At 42.8% G+C, this 15,961-nt stretch overlaps 1 protein-coding gene across 1 annotated transcript in view; it reads left to right on the plus strand.

The window, feature by feature from the left end:
- The window catches only part of LOC143416813 (NACHT, LRR and PYD domains-containing protein 12-like), a 379,525-nt gene that overhangs the window by 50,016 nt on the left and 313,548 nt on the right, over positions 1–15,961 (plus strand). The gene's annotated exons all lie outside the window — the stretch shown is intronic.

Consider the following 15,961-nt stretch of genomic DNA (forward strand, 5'->3'; position numbering starts at 1 on the left):
CCAGCATCCTCACCCCCCTGTGGTCGCCGAGATCTTCTGTAAAGCAAACAAAACACCTTTTCCTGCACCTCCCTAACTTATCATCTTTGGGACTCTTTAATCAAAAGCCTGATCCTAATTATCTTCTTGACTTATTGACTTGTATTTATATATATTCTTCAACGTTACTCATCATTTTAAAACTCTTAAAACGCTGCTTTCACGTCCCTGCATGCGTTTCCTGTCGCTTGCCTTATCTAATCATCAACATCCTGTACACAGAACTCTCGCTGCTGCAAGGCCTCCACTCTGACCTAGAATCTCCTTTCACAAGAAAATCATTATAAGCGCCTATTCTACTAAAAGATCCAAAAAAAACAACCACTTTAATCAATTAAGTTTAAACATATAAGCAATTACTCCTGCATACATTTTATCACAGCTAAACGCTGCCTTGAAACAACTCCTGTGTGTTAACACTAACTTCATTTTAAAACTCACATTTCCTATGTTATAGCCTGTTTTTGGTATAGCCTTTTTATTTCATCTTGCTCCTTTGATGTAACAATACCTTCTCATTCTAGTTTATCAGACTTAACCAAAATATATGCTTTCCTTCCTTTGGTCCTTCTCTAAAGCAAGAAACTCCTATTCAGTTCCTCTTTTCTGTCACTTGTTACAGGGCCAGCTCAAGTTCAGTTAAACGCTAAATTAATTTGAGGCCTTTTGCCTGGAATCAATACTGTCATGTGTGTTTATGGACTCTGTGTCTGTAAGCGTGTGCAATCCTTCAATAACTCATATCATCCTCACAGTAGATTGGCTAATCATAGCGCTAGCCAAAGGCTCGTGACCCACAAGAGACGAATTGAGCCACAACTCCCTTAAAGGCACAAAATGCAATATGTATAAAAAGTCATTTCTACGTATAAGCTCTCCCCTTTATCCTAAAAATAAATCTATGTAATATCTGTATGTGTGTCTTCTATTCATTAATGTAATTGTCAGTTATTTTCTCTCTTTATTTTACCTTCTTTTTGTTTACCTCTTTGTTTGTGACGTGGACATCCCTAAACCATCCTGAGTTCCGGCTTCAATTTCAACCCAATTGTACCCTCTATTCTCGCAGTCGAACTCGTCTGGGCTTCACCTTCCCACTGGCCCCTGTGCCCTTCTCTTAGTGTCCTTTGTTGTCTTGTGATCCCCAGCAAACACAGTCTGTTTCTTCTCTGTTTCTTCTCCGTTGCTCTTTTCAGTATTTTCCTTTTAGATTAAATCCCAGCCTGGCAAAATATCCCATTCAGTGTCTTTAAACAGTTATGTCACACTGTTCTTACCAGCCTGCAGTTCACCGTGCATTTTCCATCACGTGCTTTTCTTCCATGCTGCTGCTGGTATCGTCAGTGTAGTTTCAGTTGCACTGTCTTTTGCCTGCTGTTAATTCTTGAAGTCCACGATGTTCTGTCGGTCTTCATCAGGAGATTAACTGTCCTATGAGCTTCTTCTCAGGATCGGGACAAGTGGGAGGTCAAGCTGTAAAATTTTAAGCCAAAATCTGGCCTGTTTTCCTCCCAATTCTGTTAATCAATGGTTTTGTACTCAAGATTCTAGGTTGAAAGAAGTCCACCTGTATTGACACACTAAAGCATACAATTAATATCCTTTTCATTTCTTTTCTTAAAACCTCCATTTGCTTCATCTGCCTGGAGTTTAACTCGTATGTTTCTCTCTCTGTGTGCTCACTTGTCACAGTCAGTTCCTTTTATGGGCATGCAAAGTTCCTGTCACACACACCATTTCCTGTCAACCTTGCAGCTGCTCAGAACCATATTTTCTGTTTCTATCTCTCCTGTTTTGTTTTTTTACAGGCTAATAAAACTCTTGTTTTACTAAGTCTTGATCTAAAACAATTCACCCTTATTTCACGCACACACTTCTAAATATACTAAATTCTTTGCGTTTGTCAGATCGTCTCACACACACACCGCCTTTTCTCTCACACTTCCACTTCTGCACTCACTCTACTATCAACTTTCATAGTGTTATTATTATTTATTATTTTGTACAAATCACACCCAATCACTCAAAACCTGCTACTCACAGCATTCACACACTTAAACTGTGACAAGAGTTGAGGAATATACTCACAACACGCTTTCCTAAGAGTATTTCAGACATGCCTTTCATAATCAGAAAGAGCAAGTCAAAGAAAACAATTGAAACCTCTATTAATTCTCACAGCACACACATAGAATAGAAAAAATAAAACACACCAGCATTTATTGCTGGTGAGAGGTTACTCCTAAAAGTAATATGTTAGTCTTAAATATATACAGTGCACTCACTATATTTATATATCAAAACTCAGTCAATTACTATACATTCACTACGGCAACTCAAAACTTTATTTATAGCCCTCTAATGAACATAAATGGCGTCTTAAACACACACTCAACAATGTTTGCAGCAGTATTTGTAAAACCAACTGTGGTTTAAACAGTTCACTGCTGACTAATTTGCATTTTCACACTCACACACACACAGTCTAAAAATAGCTCCAGCACTGCCTCAGACTCCTTTCACACAGAGATCTCTTATTTTATATTACAAAGACGTCTTATATTTACAACCACTGTCACATCTGTCAGCTTTAGCGCCTAAACAATTTCGACAAATTTAAGTTAACGGTCCAACCGATAAAGTCCAACTTTTTTGTGATCAATTAACCAGTATCTGTCCAACAGTTTCTGGCCTCATCTCTAAAATCCCTAACTCAATTTAAAAGCGTCAACCAACCCAAACTTTGCCTGAAGCTCTATTTTTGGCATTTCACAGCCAAGGCTTACCCCGAAGTTTTAAGTTAAAGTTACACGCCTGAAGTCCAACTTCTGCTGGCCAAAAAAGCGCAGACTACCGTTCTAAACGGTAAGGAGACTCTAACTCCTAGTTATTCTGGAGTGCCCCAAGCTCCACAGTGACCAACTGACTATCCCTCTTCGAGGACAATGCCTAAGCGTCCTTGGCATTGGCAAGCGTTACCTCTGAGCACTGTGCTTCCTATCAGTCCAACTGACGTTCTTGAATAATTTATAATACTTTGGAACAACAGTAAAACAGCCAAAAAAGTGTAAGACTGAAGCAGGTCCAACCTTATAACCAATACGGGCTCCACCCCAAACAATAACCAAATTCCCTAATATACTAAAATCACTCAGCAGTCCAACTGCTTTCCACGGTCCAACCGCATTAAATCCTTTAGCGGTCCAACCGCATTCAATCATTTTTAGCAGTCCAACTGCATTAAATCCTCAGTACTGTCATGAGATTCTCATCAAAATCAAAGCAGACATTCCCCAGTAATTTCAGTGAGTAGACTTTAATTTGTAATGTCCAATTTGGCACACTTTGGAAATAATTCAACAGGTAGTGCCTTACCTTTGGATAAGCGGCTTAGAACAACAATGAGAAAAAGAGAGCTGATTATTAGCTCATCAAAACACAAAACAAAATCACAATGAATTATCGGTTAATTTCATTTAAAATAATTCATTAAGTATTTATGTACAATTCAAATTAGTTAATTACATATTTTGTTGGTTTGTTTTCTATTTTAATTATTTTACTGACACATTTAATGAATTATTTAATGATGTATTTATTTAATTCACGTTGCTACTCCTGGCCCTGCATCACTGTTCATAAATACATTTTATTTGTCAGCTTCACCCATCAAAGTCAGGGGGCGGGGTTAATGCTGATCAAGTCAACACCATTGCTTTGGTCTGGTGGGCGTTCTTTTAGTGGGCTTTTCTCAATACTAAGTAGGCCTACACACCAGGGTTTGGACATGTGTGGACCCAAACTATACTTTTACCCTTTTTTGTGTGTCACCAAATACACTTTAATATTTTCTAGACAAGAATGTAGTGGCATAATCTTTAACCTCTTTTGGCTCCAAACAGAAGTGACAGACTTGAGCAGGGTTCATTTAAAGGCTGACAGAAGTGGAGTGGTGACGGGGAGATGTTTGACAGGACAGTGTTTCAGCCTCCACAGGTTCATGTTGTGCTCCATCAGTCAGTGAAGATGAAGTCAGTGCTGATGAGGCTGTAGAGTGTGTGAGGGATGTGAATGAGGATGATGAAGATCTGATGATAGCAGATAAAAACAGGCTGCAGAGACTTTGAGCCATACAGGGCACACAGTGTGTGTACAGAACAGCTGAAATCATTATGGAGGCCTCACTGGAATATGGAAGCATCACAGTACAGCTTCAGTGAAGCATTAAAGTCTCTGATATGAGATGAGAAATGAAGCAGCCAGAGCTTTTTCATGAGTGGAAACCCACTGTGACTGTGAGCTGCTGCTACAGCCTCCAGATTAGCCAGCAGCTCATCCTGCTCAACATTTCCTCACCAACTTTAATGGAAGTGTGATGTTTTCAGCTGGAGTGATGGTCAGGGTGGCCTCCCTCTCCTCTTCTTCTCCTCTTCCTCTTTCATTTGTAAAGCCACTTCTGCTGCTTTCATTCATTTGGAAGTCCTGTAGCTGAGTTTGGGAGGGACTAACAGCCTCGGCAGCAGAGGGGAGAAAGGCTGTAACACCACCACTTTACTCTGTTCTACCTGTCACATCATTTTATCAGGAAACAAATATGCTCATGTTTTTACTATGTTTGTCTTGAAGATGTAAGAAGATCACATGGTGCTTTTTATTATTGTGTTGGTTTGTTTGCTGTCTCTTGGATGGAGCCCAGCTGTGCGTGGCCCCTGGACCTGTGGTCAGAGTGTGTGCTGGATAATCCGGCCCAGGATGAGGCCAAACTGACATGGGATGAAATGTCTGTCACATAATTGAGCTTAGTGTAGTTTCATTTCTGCACAATTTAAAAACAACCAAAACTTTGTTCTGTCTTTTCTATGTTATACTGTAGACTTTCTTTGATACTGTGTCCAAAAGGAGCAGCTTTTACTTTGAAGGGGAGCCGTCTCTGTTTCCTCTTCAGGTTGGATGATGGAAGCAAATTAGTAGCTGTGTCCCAAAACGTCGGCTGCATCCTCCAGAGGCTGCATTTGAAGGCCGATTACGTCACAGCCAGGCGATGAAGGCTGTCCGTATTTGTCGACTCCTTCAAATGTGCCCGACAAATGCGTCCTTCATTTCCCCGAATTTGAAGGATTCGTCGGGTGTGTCCTTCGTGGCCCACCATATCCCAGAATTCATAGCGCGGCCCAGCCAAATTTCAGCTGCCAACAATGGCGGCAGCTACTAAGTTTTCAAATTACTCTTATTAATCTTTCTGGGTCACAAAATAAACTTTTAACATATTTTCAGGCGAGAAAGTAGCTGTGTAAACTTCAAATATCTGCTTGGTTTATCAAGACATCGCATATTTGCAAAAGTGTGCCGACGTTTTCGGAGACGTCTGTTCCCCACCCGCTCGCTAGCAAGCCGGGGCGTTCAATGGTCACTCCAGCCGGCGAGAGCAGCGGACGCCCGGCTTCATCGTTTTCAGACCCCTGCTCTTTCGCTACTCAGGTGAAACACGATATATAAGTCACTCGGATAACTTAAAAATGTAATTGTTTGCCTTTTTTCTGTGTTTTATTTGTTCCGGAGTAAATCGGTTTGGCTGAGATCAAAGTTCCTCCGGGATTTTCACACAGCTGAATAAACGTTAAACAGGAAACTGATTAAACAGAAGTGTGAGACGGTCGAGAGTTTACGCCAGTGTCCTGTTATATTTTAGATAGCAAGGAGCAGACGGCCGAGTTTATTAAACTCCACCGAGACAGCAGTGACGCAAATCTTTTTTTTTTTTTTTTTTTTTTTTCTTCTAAATGACATCAGAAACAGCAGTATGCGACATTACGTGATGGCAGAGCTTCAGTTCATCCTTTGTCTTTTTTTTTTTTTTTTTTTTTTTTTAAATAAATAAGGGGGAATGAATGAGAGAAAGAGGGGGAGAGAAAGAAAGAAAACCAAAGGGGAGAAGAGACGGTGAGAAGGGGGGGGAAGAGAGAGAAAAAAAAAGAACTCCTGGGTCACCTGTATGGAGAAAAAACAAACAAACAAACAAACAAAAAAAACAAACAAACAGAGGAGACAGCAAACAACAAAGAGCAACATAATAATAGAGAAAACAAAGCACCATCACAATAAACTAGCTAGTCATAGATATCAATATTTACTAAATAATAAACGATATTGTGCAGCACGCAAGATAGACAGCGCACAGTGTGCTTTGAGGCAGCAGCCAAGAAAGCTTTAGTCCGCGTCTGTGAATACCCATGTGTGCATACCTGTGTGGATCAGCATGCTTGCATTCCAAAGGTTTCTCCATGTAATGATCTGCTAGGGAGTGTGGGGGGGCCACAGCCCCGTCCTCCAGGGTGTGAAGCAGGTATGGAGGAGATCAAAACTCCAGACATCCAGAGGCCCCCAGAACACAAGAGACCATGGAAGACCAACAGAGGGGCAGCCGCGCCATTGTTCCAGTAAGAGCTGAGGAGGCCCAGATGAGGGCTCGCCCAGCAGCCGCGGAGCAGAAGCCAGGGGGAGTTGCAGTGACGCGCCCGTGAGCTCCGCCGGCCCCCAGCTGCGCCTGAGTGACCGAGCCCCAGGCCGAGAGGCCGGGGGCACCCCACCTCCAAAGGGGCCCGAGCGAGCCCCAGGCCCCAGGCCCCGACAAGCGGCCGCCAAGGAGTGAGCCGGTGTGTACCCGGACGCCCACCCCCAGACACAAAGAACCACCAACACACCGACACCTGAGGGAGTCCGCCACCGGCAGGGGAAGTGGTGGTGGGTGGAGATAGGCCTCCAAACCTTGGAGGGCCTGAGGTGTCCCCAGAGAGGTGTCGTCTGATACCCAACCTGACATATAGACACAGACATACAGGCACACACAGACACAAACATCCATTCCCACCCTCATGCTCTCATATGCACTCACTCCACACTCAACCAACGTGGAGACAGACATAAAGAGACGCTGTACACACAATCACACTCCCCAGGCGTACTCTACAAACCGGGTCTAGGTACCCTTGCCCCTGGAGGGGGGAATTGCACCCAGACCCAGGTGGTGTTACCCTTTTCCCTGCGGTGGGGAGAGGCAGACCACCCCGACTCCGCAGCAGCAGGGAGGCCCCACACCCCAGACCGCAGTCGGACGGCCAACTCCGACGTTTTGGGACAAAGCTAGTGTGTGATGTTCTTTCAGTGTTGCACTTTGTAGACGCTCCCTGAGCACTGGTCTCACAGCCAGCTGCACATAGAGACCAGTGTTGTTAGTCCAGGTCAGAAGATGACTTGTTGGAATGAAAATGAGCTTGTAGTTTGTCTGCTTTAATAATGTGACTGGAAAAAGGTGTTGGACTTCAAATATGTCCATTTCTTTCACACTTCACCTTTAAAAGTGAAGCCTTGTGGTTCCTGGAAGGAAAAACACGACTTTTTCAAGTCTTTGTCCTGTTTTTATGATAAATGTACGACTTTAATGTGAAACATTCAGAGTTTTTTCTCTTGTTGTGTTTGTTTGAAGCTGCTTCCTGTTGGCTTCAGCTGTTTGGAGTTTCCATTTTCTAAACTTCTACATTCTGAACCTTCTTCAGCTCTGAACAGATGATGAAACACTGAATGATTTCAAGCTCACACTTTGTCTAATAAACTTACATCTTTCATTCTTTATACAGATTGAGGGACTGTGGTTTGTCAGAGATCAGCTGTGATTATCTGGCAGCAGCACTGAAGTCCAACCCCTCCCATCTGAGAGAGCTGGAGCTGAGCTCCAACAACAAGCTGCAGGATTCAGGAGTGAAGCATCTGTGTGGTTTCCTGGAGAGTCCAGGATGTGGACTTGAAACTCTGAGGTCAGTCAGCATGTTTTAGTTGTGCTGAGATGAATATGATGTGAAAGTTGTGCTGACACTAAACTGCAGACATCAGGCTGATATTATACTGATCCACACTGAGGATCTTCATGGTAAAGTCTGTTTTCTTCTTCTCTGGTTTAGTCCATTGACTGCAGCAGAACAATGTTCACATTTCAAACAGTGAGACTCAACGTATGGCCCGTGGCCCACACGCGGCCTGACCACCTTTCCTGATTCAGAGAGAGGGGACCCTGATTAACTGTGTAGTGTTCTTCCTCACAGTTCTAAGTATCAGACACAACAATGAATAATCCACAGCTGACTGTCTTTAGCAGGTCAAAGGTCACGGCACACAGCAGACAGTGGGAAATATTATAACTCTGATCATTTATCAGCACATATCCATATGTATAAAAACAAAGCTGACACTGTGAGACTTGATCAGAGGTGTGATCATCACAGCAGAGGCCTTTGTGTCAAAGTCACTGAGGATCAAACAGAAACACATGAAGCAGATTTTCCTGTTCTGGCTTTTTATAGCAGATAACCTTCAAAATATTCTGCAGTCCATCAAAAACTGAAGCAAACCATGAATCAACATGTGAACATGAGCTGATGCTGCTGAAGTGAAGCAAAGTTACAGAGGTTTGATTACAGACACAGCTGAGAGTTTGTAATCTGTCATCATTTTAAAAGGTTTACATTTCTTCAGTATATCCACATTTGCAGCTGCTACCTCAACCTCCACTTGTCCAACACAACTGCTGTCCACTGCCTCCATGACATTGTGATTTTGCTGTTGGTCTTCTGTCAGATCTTCATCAATCACTTCTGCACGGGGCACACCTTCAGACTCTGCAGCTGCATAACGAAAGCCTGTAAGATAAAATTAGACATAAGGTAAATGTACACCAATATTCCAATGACAGGTGTGTGATTCATCTGGAAGTTATGTGCGGATTAGTGTACAGTGATAGCAATTTAGTATGTTTTTAGAGGGGGGGGGGTGTTGTTTACCTCCGATGGGTGCTCTTTTTCGCTTCCGTTGCGTACGCCTTGAGTGCCGGTCCGAGTCTGATACAGGTATGTCGTCATGCCCCATGTGCAGTGTTGGTGCCCAGTCTGGATTTGTTACATCCATTTCATATGCTGGTTTGCCTGCAATAATGCCAAATCATAAGCTACTCAGTCGACATGATGTGGTTCTGCAGCATCACACATTAGCGTGTTTTATCTCATTATCTATGACCGCAGCACATTGAAAATCACACTAAAAGCCTTTCAAGAGTGATATGAATTAATTTAGAACTCACCGGAAAGAAAATGCCGTGAGCAAACCAACAAAAAGCTGGGGATTGCAGAGAACTCGATATCCGCTCGTCTCACCGTTGCAATCCAAGCCTAACGTCTTTGTTTAGTAATATCGGATACATGGGATCCCTCACGTTGCCTCCAGGATGGAAAACGATGAAAAGAGAGCCCGTTATCCAGCTTCTTGCCTTCACGATCGTGTGATCTAACGTTGCAACCGACAACACAACACGTACGATCCATAGCTGAAATGGTATCCTTTGGCTGGCCTACTGTCATGGCGGAAGGGGGCGTGGCCCATCTCCCGTGACATCACGCTCCAAAGCCCTATAGGTGGGAAAATGTACCATGTCGACCAATCAAAAATGATATGGAAACATGACATTTGGTTGTTTAGCAAAAGGGGGAAGTTTTAGGAGTGACCGGCAAGAGAGAGCGAGTGAGCGAAAAAGAGAGAGAGTTTTGATACGTGAGAGATTTGTGACGTTTACCGTGTTTGGTCTCAAGTTAGTTTGTTGTCTTGTGTATTTAGTGTGTAGCTGTTGTTTTGTTTTGTGTGTCAGTTCTACTAGTGATCGTCACAGTTGCTGCCTTAAAGCCAACAATGGCAGATTGCAGTGTAAACGCTGAGTGACACACCTGCTGTCAGACCTGCAGGTTTATCCCTGTGCTGTTCTCATATGTGTTAGAGTGACACAAACTATTGTTTGACACCTGATTGTTCTGTAAATAGTTTGAAATGATTATATGAAAAACGTCTGAGCCTTGGCTGCATTTTTTGGTAAATAGTACCATATAACTTTGTTGTTTGCAAAACGTGTGCGTATTTTTAAAAATGTACAATCTCTATTTGCATTTCAAGTTATGAAGATGATTGGTTAAACATGTGTGTGGTTTTTACAGTCAAAATATCACTTTCTACTTGTATTTTAAATTTTGTCTGAATTTAGATAAATTGTGCTGATACAGTTGGTCAAAATGAGAAAATAACAGATTGGCAAGATAAACTGTTTTTAAAGGTAAAATATAGAGGCCACATCAAAAGTAGTCAAGAAGGGTTAAAGGCTAAAAGCAAAGTTGTCACCAAGTACTGTTTATATTTGTGTGTATTGCTGCAGCTTTTTTTGAGTATTAATTTGGTGCCTTTGTGTGAAATAATGGTATTGTGAGTGATCCATATAGTCACAAAGAATAGCCACTTGTTTCTGTGCTACCAAAGTTCCCCGGCTTTCATTCAAAATGTGTTTATCGTCAGCACCTGCACATTAAACTACTTAAACATTATAAATGTCTTCAAGCTCACACTGAGGCCTGTGGGGTACTATCAGCCACTGAGACAGTACACACATTTATATGTGTTTGTATATGAATATTTCATACTTTAAGACTGCCTGTTTATTTAAGGGAGATGAACAAAATACATTGGAATTGTACAAAATAATATCATGGATGATAAATTCAATAGATTTTAAGTAGATGCTTGTGCATTCTTAAAGTCTTATATGTTGAACTGAACTATGTGATCTGTTCAAAGCCTTAATCTTAATTTGAAGTGAAATGTGCATTTTGAGTTTATACACTATGTATATAAGGCGACCGTTTCCTTTTGCAGTATTTTTGTGTGGTGTACTTTTCTATGTCTTAACAAAAGGGGAACAAAGGTGTTTAAGTTCACCTAGGATGATGTGTTTTAATTTTCACATGGTCTTGCTTGAATTTGACCCTGACAAAGGCGTATGAACTCTGTCAGCTGTTTGGAGTTTCCATTTTCTAAACTTCTACATTCTGAACCTTCTTCAGCTCTGAACAGATGATGAAACACTGAATGATTTCAAGCTCACACTTTGTCTAATAAACTTACATCTTTCATTCTTTATACAGATTGTGGGACTGTGATTTGTCAGAGATCAGCTGTGATTATCTGGCAGCAGCACTGAAGTCCAACCCCTCCCATCTGAGACAGCTGGACCTGAGCTGCAACAACAAGCTGCAGGATTCAGGAGTGAAGCATCTGTGTGGTTTCCTGGAGAGTCCAGGATGTGGACTTGAAACTCTGAGGTCAGTCAGCATGTTTTAGTTGTGCTGAGATGAATGTGATGTGAAAGTTGTGCTGACACTAAACTGCAGACATCAGGCTGATATTATACTGATCCACACTGAGGATCTTCATGGTAAAGTCTGTTTTCTTCTTCTCTGGTTTAGTCCATTGACTGCAGCAGAACAATGTTCACATTTCAAACCTTCAAAGAAGAAGAAAAATCCTCCACTGGATAATTCACTGTGAAACTCTCCAACTCTTCATTCCACCTTAAAGTCTGTCTGACACTGAAATCCAAAGCAAAATGTGCGTTTGCTTTACAGACAGCAGTCCAACACAAACATACACACATCATCCAAAACACAGTCCAACATCCAAATCTCCTCCACTGCCAGCATGAATGATGGGAAAGAGAAGGAGGAACACTCTGACATTCAGGGTTAGAATGAGTTTCATGAAGCAGACTGTGAAGATCAAAGCTGCATTAGAAAGCTTACATGAATGAATGAGTGGACAGAAGTGGACAGAGATCATCTGAAGCACTTCAAAGGCTTTAAATCAGCACATTTCTCTTTATTCTTTATCAACTCTGTTAGTTTCTCTCAGTTTTCTGTGGAATGAAGCTAACAGCAGGCTAATAAGATGCTGACCAATAGGTTTCTATTAAAGGTTGTAATTTGTATATGAAAAAGTGCTTTGGCTCAGCAGGGATCAGCTTACAGGTAGAATACAGCTGCTGGATGGGATTAGCATGTCATAGCTATCTACCAAACTGCTAACTGGGGGATTTCAGGCCATCTATGGATCATTTTTGCTAACTGTTTATTCAGCTTAGGCTCACAGGGCTGCAGCCTGTGCCCTAGCTGTCATAGGGCAAGAGGCGTGGTCCACCTGCACAGGTGAGCAGTCCATCACAGGGCCAACAGAGAGAGACAGAGAAGCACTCTCTCACATCCACACCTACAGCCAATTTAGAAGCACCAATGAACCTAAGCAGCATTTCATTGGACTGTGGGAGAACATCCAACCTCCACAGAAAGGCCAACAAGCTTCAACCTACAACCTTCTTGCTTTAAGGCACTAGTGCGAACCACTTTCCCCCATTTCAGCCCAAATCCTGCATCTTCCTGTTTCTGACTCCAGGCCAGCTCCACTAACACTTTCTCATCAGACACTGCCACCTAGTGGAGGAAGTCTTAGTCCCATTTGAAGCTTCAGATGACAGTTAGTTCCTTTACAAAGAGGTGGAGGTGGTGGGGCCACAGCACCATCATCACTGAGTGCCATAGGACACTTAACCTTTGTTTCCATGTGCTGGGAACTTCCTGTTGTTCCAAGGAGGACTGGAAAATGTGTGAAAATCTCCCAGTCAGTTCCTCACAGCACACTTCAATCATTTCCCTCCCACAGCATCAGGACCAGGGCTTTTTCTCTCTTTGGTCCCACTAAGAGATTTCCACACAAACACCTCATCAGTGGGACTCTCAGAGCTACCAGCCCTTTGCTACAATCACAAAGCTCTTCATTGAAATCAATGATATCAAAGCTGGAATCAAATGAGTCCAAGTCTTCTGCTGATTCAGCATCACATTCATCTTTGCTCCTTGTTCTGCATCCCCACCATGGACTTCATTCCTTTCCAAGCCAGCCTTGAGTGTCCTTTATTCAGCTCATCCTCTGCTTTACTTTTACACCTGATTTTAGCTGCTTTATCTCTCTTTCAACAAGTTTCTGTGCCTCAATCTTTTTCTTCTCTCCCTCATAACAAGACAGCTTCTTCTGCCTGAGAACATGTTGGAGTGATTTACTAATCCAGGGCTGCTTATTGGGGAAAATACTTCCTGTTTCCAAAGTAATCCCCATTTTTCCCAGAAAGAAATGCAAGTAGAAATCGATGATCTAAGTGAGAACATGAGCCTTTAAAAAGTCCCAGTGGGTGCAGTCAAAGCAGTCCCTCAGTCCCAGTATATAGTCTTTGGTCCAGACTGGAACAACTGTGTGCCCAGTTTGAGCTCTCTTCAGTGCTGTGACCTGACAGACCCAGAGGGGCCATCACATCACATTTAGAAGCTCCCCTAATGGAGCCACAACACATGTCCAACACTTAGTCTGTCTTGTTGGACCAACTGGAAGAAATGATTCAAGGACTTAGTCACAGAACAGAGTTTCAAATCTCCAAAATCCAACTGGCTGCATCAGGACATATAGTCTGAAACTCTGCAGTTTCCTGTTTGAAGCTGCTTCCTGTTGGCTTCAGCTGTTTGGAGTTTCCATTTTCTAAACTTCTACATTCTGAACCTTCTTCAGCTCTGAACAGATGATGAAACACTGAATGATTTCAAGCTCACACTTTGTCTAATAAACTTACATCTTTCATTCTTCATACAGATTGAGTTTCTGTGGTTTGTCAAAGATCAGCTGTGATTATCTGGCAGCAGCACTGAAGTCCAACCCCTCCCATCTGAGAGTGCTGGACCTGAGCTGGAACAACCTGAAGGATCCAGATGTGAAGCAGCTGTCTGATCTTCAGCAGAGTCCAGACTACAGACTGGAGACTCTGCTGTAAGTAGAGTGATGGAGTGAGTGGGTGGTGCTGTCAGCAGTATTGTACTAAACACAGTCAGTATGAAACAAAGATCCAGTGTTTCCTGTAAAGCTGCAGCTTCTCAGTGAAGCTGTGAGAGGAGAATGGTGACAGGCTTCAGGATTGGACACAAACACTTCCTGTTTCTGACCTTTATGGTCACCATGGTAACGGCTGACACGCTCTGATCAAACACTGTCAACAGCCAATCAGCTCTCTGAACAAAGCAGCACGCAGACCAATGACTGCATTCATTTCCAAGTTTAAAGCAGTGAAGAACACAGTCTGTAGGTGAGGAAGAATTTAGTGAGAGCAGATGTTTGGATGGAATTCCTCCAGTTAACAGCTGGAACCGTCCATCTGGATTGTTGGGCTTGTTGTTGGGGTTCCTACAGAGCTCAGAGTGGACACACCAAGGTTCTTCTAATGAATGAAAGTCCAAACTCAAACTAGGAGGGAAAAACATTTTCATCAACTTCAATAAAAATCCAAAGATTAGAAAAAGTGAAGCAACAATGAGTCCTAGTACAGTCCCAGCACTGAAGTCCCTGCTGCTCTTTATACTGGATGTGCTGCATCACTGACTGACAGCTGATGAAGAGTCTCTGGAAACACTCGTTTATCTCCTCTGCTCTTCCTTCTTCTCTCTGCAGGTGGAGGATATGATGGTAAACAGGACGGTGTGTGTGCTGAGAGAGGAGGAGCTGTGTCCTGATGATCCAGAGAGGTTGAAGCAGCAGCAGCTTGTGTGTAGAGACACTCTGACTGGGCCATGTTACTGGGAGGTGGAGAGGAGAGCTTCATCCAGCAGTGACTGACAGAGGAATGAGAAGAAGTGCAGATGACTGTCAGTGCTGCAGAGTGAACTGCTCTGAGAACAGCTCCACTGTCAGACACAATGTAGAGTCCAGCATCATCCCTGTGTGTCCCTCTGGATCTGACAGAGGATCATCAGTGTATCTGGACTGCTCTGCTGCTGCTCTGTCCTTCTACAGTCTCTGCACAGTCTCTGTCTGACTCTGGCTTCAGACCCTCCTGGATCAAACTCACCTGGAAAGACTTTCAAACATCACTCAATAGATTTGAATACAGAATATATTTGATATATACTGTAGATGTACTGTAGAGTTGCAGTTTGTCACTTGTAAATACAGTCTGTGAGCAGCTGTGAGCTGAAAGATCTTTCTAGAAACACGAAATGTTTTCACTCTTCTGTTGCTTTTTCATATATTTCCACAACATTAATATTGATCCCACCTGTTTCACCTGTTTCATGCTTTTATACATAATAACAGGACACGTGTGATCTGAGCGCTGCTGTGGTTGCTGTGCTGCACGTCTTCATTTAGATAACAGAGACATCTAGTGGTTCAGAGGGAGAACTGCAGGAGGTGGAGCTGTGTTTTAGCATGGAAAACTTTTTATCTTTTAGGCGCAGATACAAATATGACAAGTATCAGTGTGAGATACAAAAGGTCACATCAGTCAGCAGAGGGAACAGTGATCACACAGCAATGTAAGAATAGAAACATAACAGTGAATCTGGACATGTATACAGATGGAAGCAAACAAACAGGATGTAACACTACATTAAAGCCACAAATGGGAAGAAAACAAACACAAAGGAAAATATATTTGATCTCAGGAATCCAAATCAGATGCTTTAGAGCAGGGGTCGGCAACCCTGGGCACGCGTGTCACAGCTGCCACGTGAAGGGTTAACTGATGGCACGACCATAGCTGGACTGGCCATCGGGCATACTGATGGTGATTTTTCGTTTTTAATGGGCCGATGATGTTTTTTTATTTTTTTGTAACGGTATAAACAATGAAAGATGGCGGATTGGCCGGATGCTGGTCGATGTGTAAAAATAAGTCAGTTGCTTGGTGGTGGCTATGGCGGAGCTTCCACAGAGGCAGCAGGTGGATGAGGGAAAGGGGAGGCAGGAGGAGCAGAGACCCGAGGCGGCTGCCGGTCCGAGTGTCAGGTGAACTGAACTTCAGGTAAGAAGTTATGACCTGCAGTCTGTCTGGGTCAGATATAAACCAAGTTTAGGTGGAGTTTATTTTCATGTTGCTGACTTTTTACAGTCAGTTATAATAACTCCCACTCAGAGGAGACCAGAGATCACATTAACATGTGTGTCTCTGTATTAAGAAACATGACATATTGGC

The sequence above is a fragment of the Maylandia zebra genome, linkage group LG3 (genome assembly GCF_041146795.1).
Source record: "Maylandia zebra isolate NMK-2024a linkage group LG3, Mzebra_GT3a, whole genome shotgun sequence".
In the NCBI taxonomy this organism is placed as follows: Eukaryota; Metazoa; Chordata; class Actinopteri; order Cichliformes; family Cichlidae; genus Maylandia; species Maylandia zebra.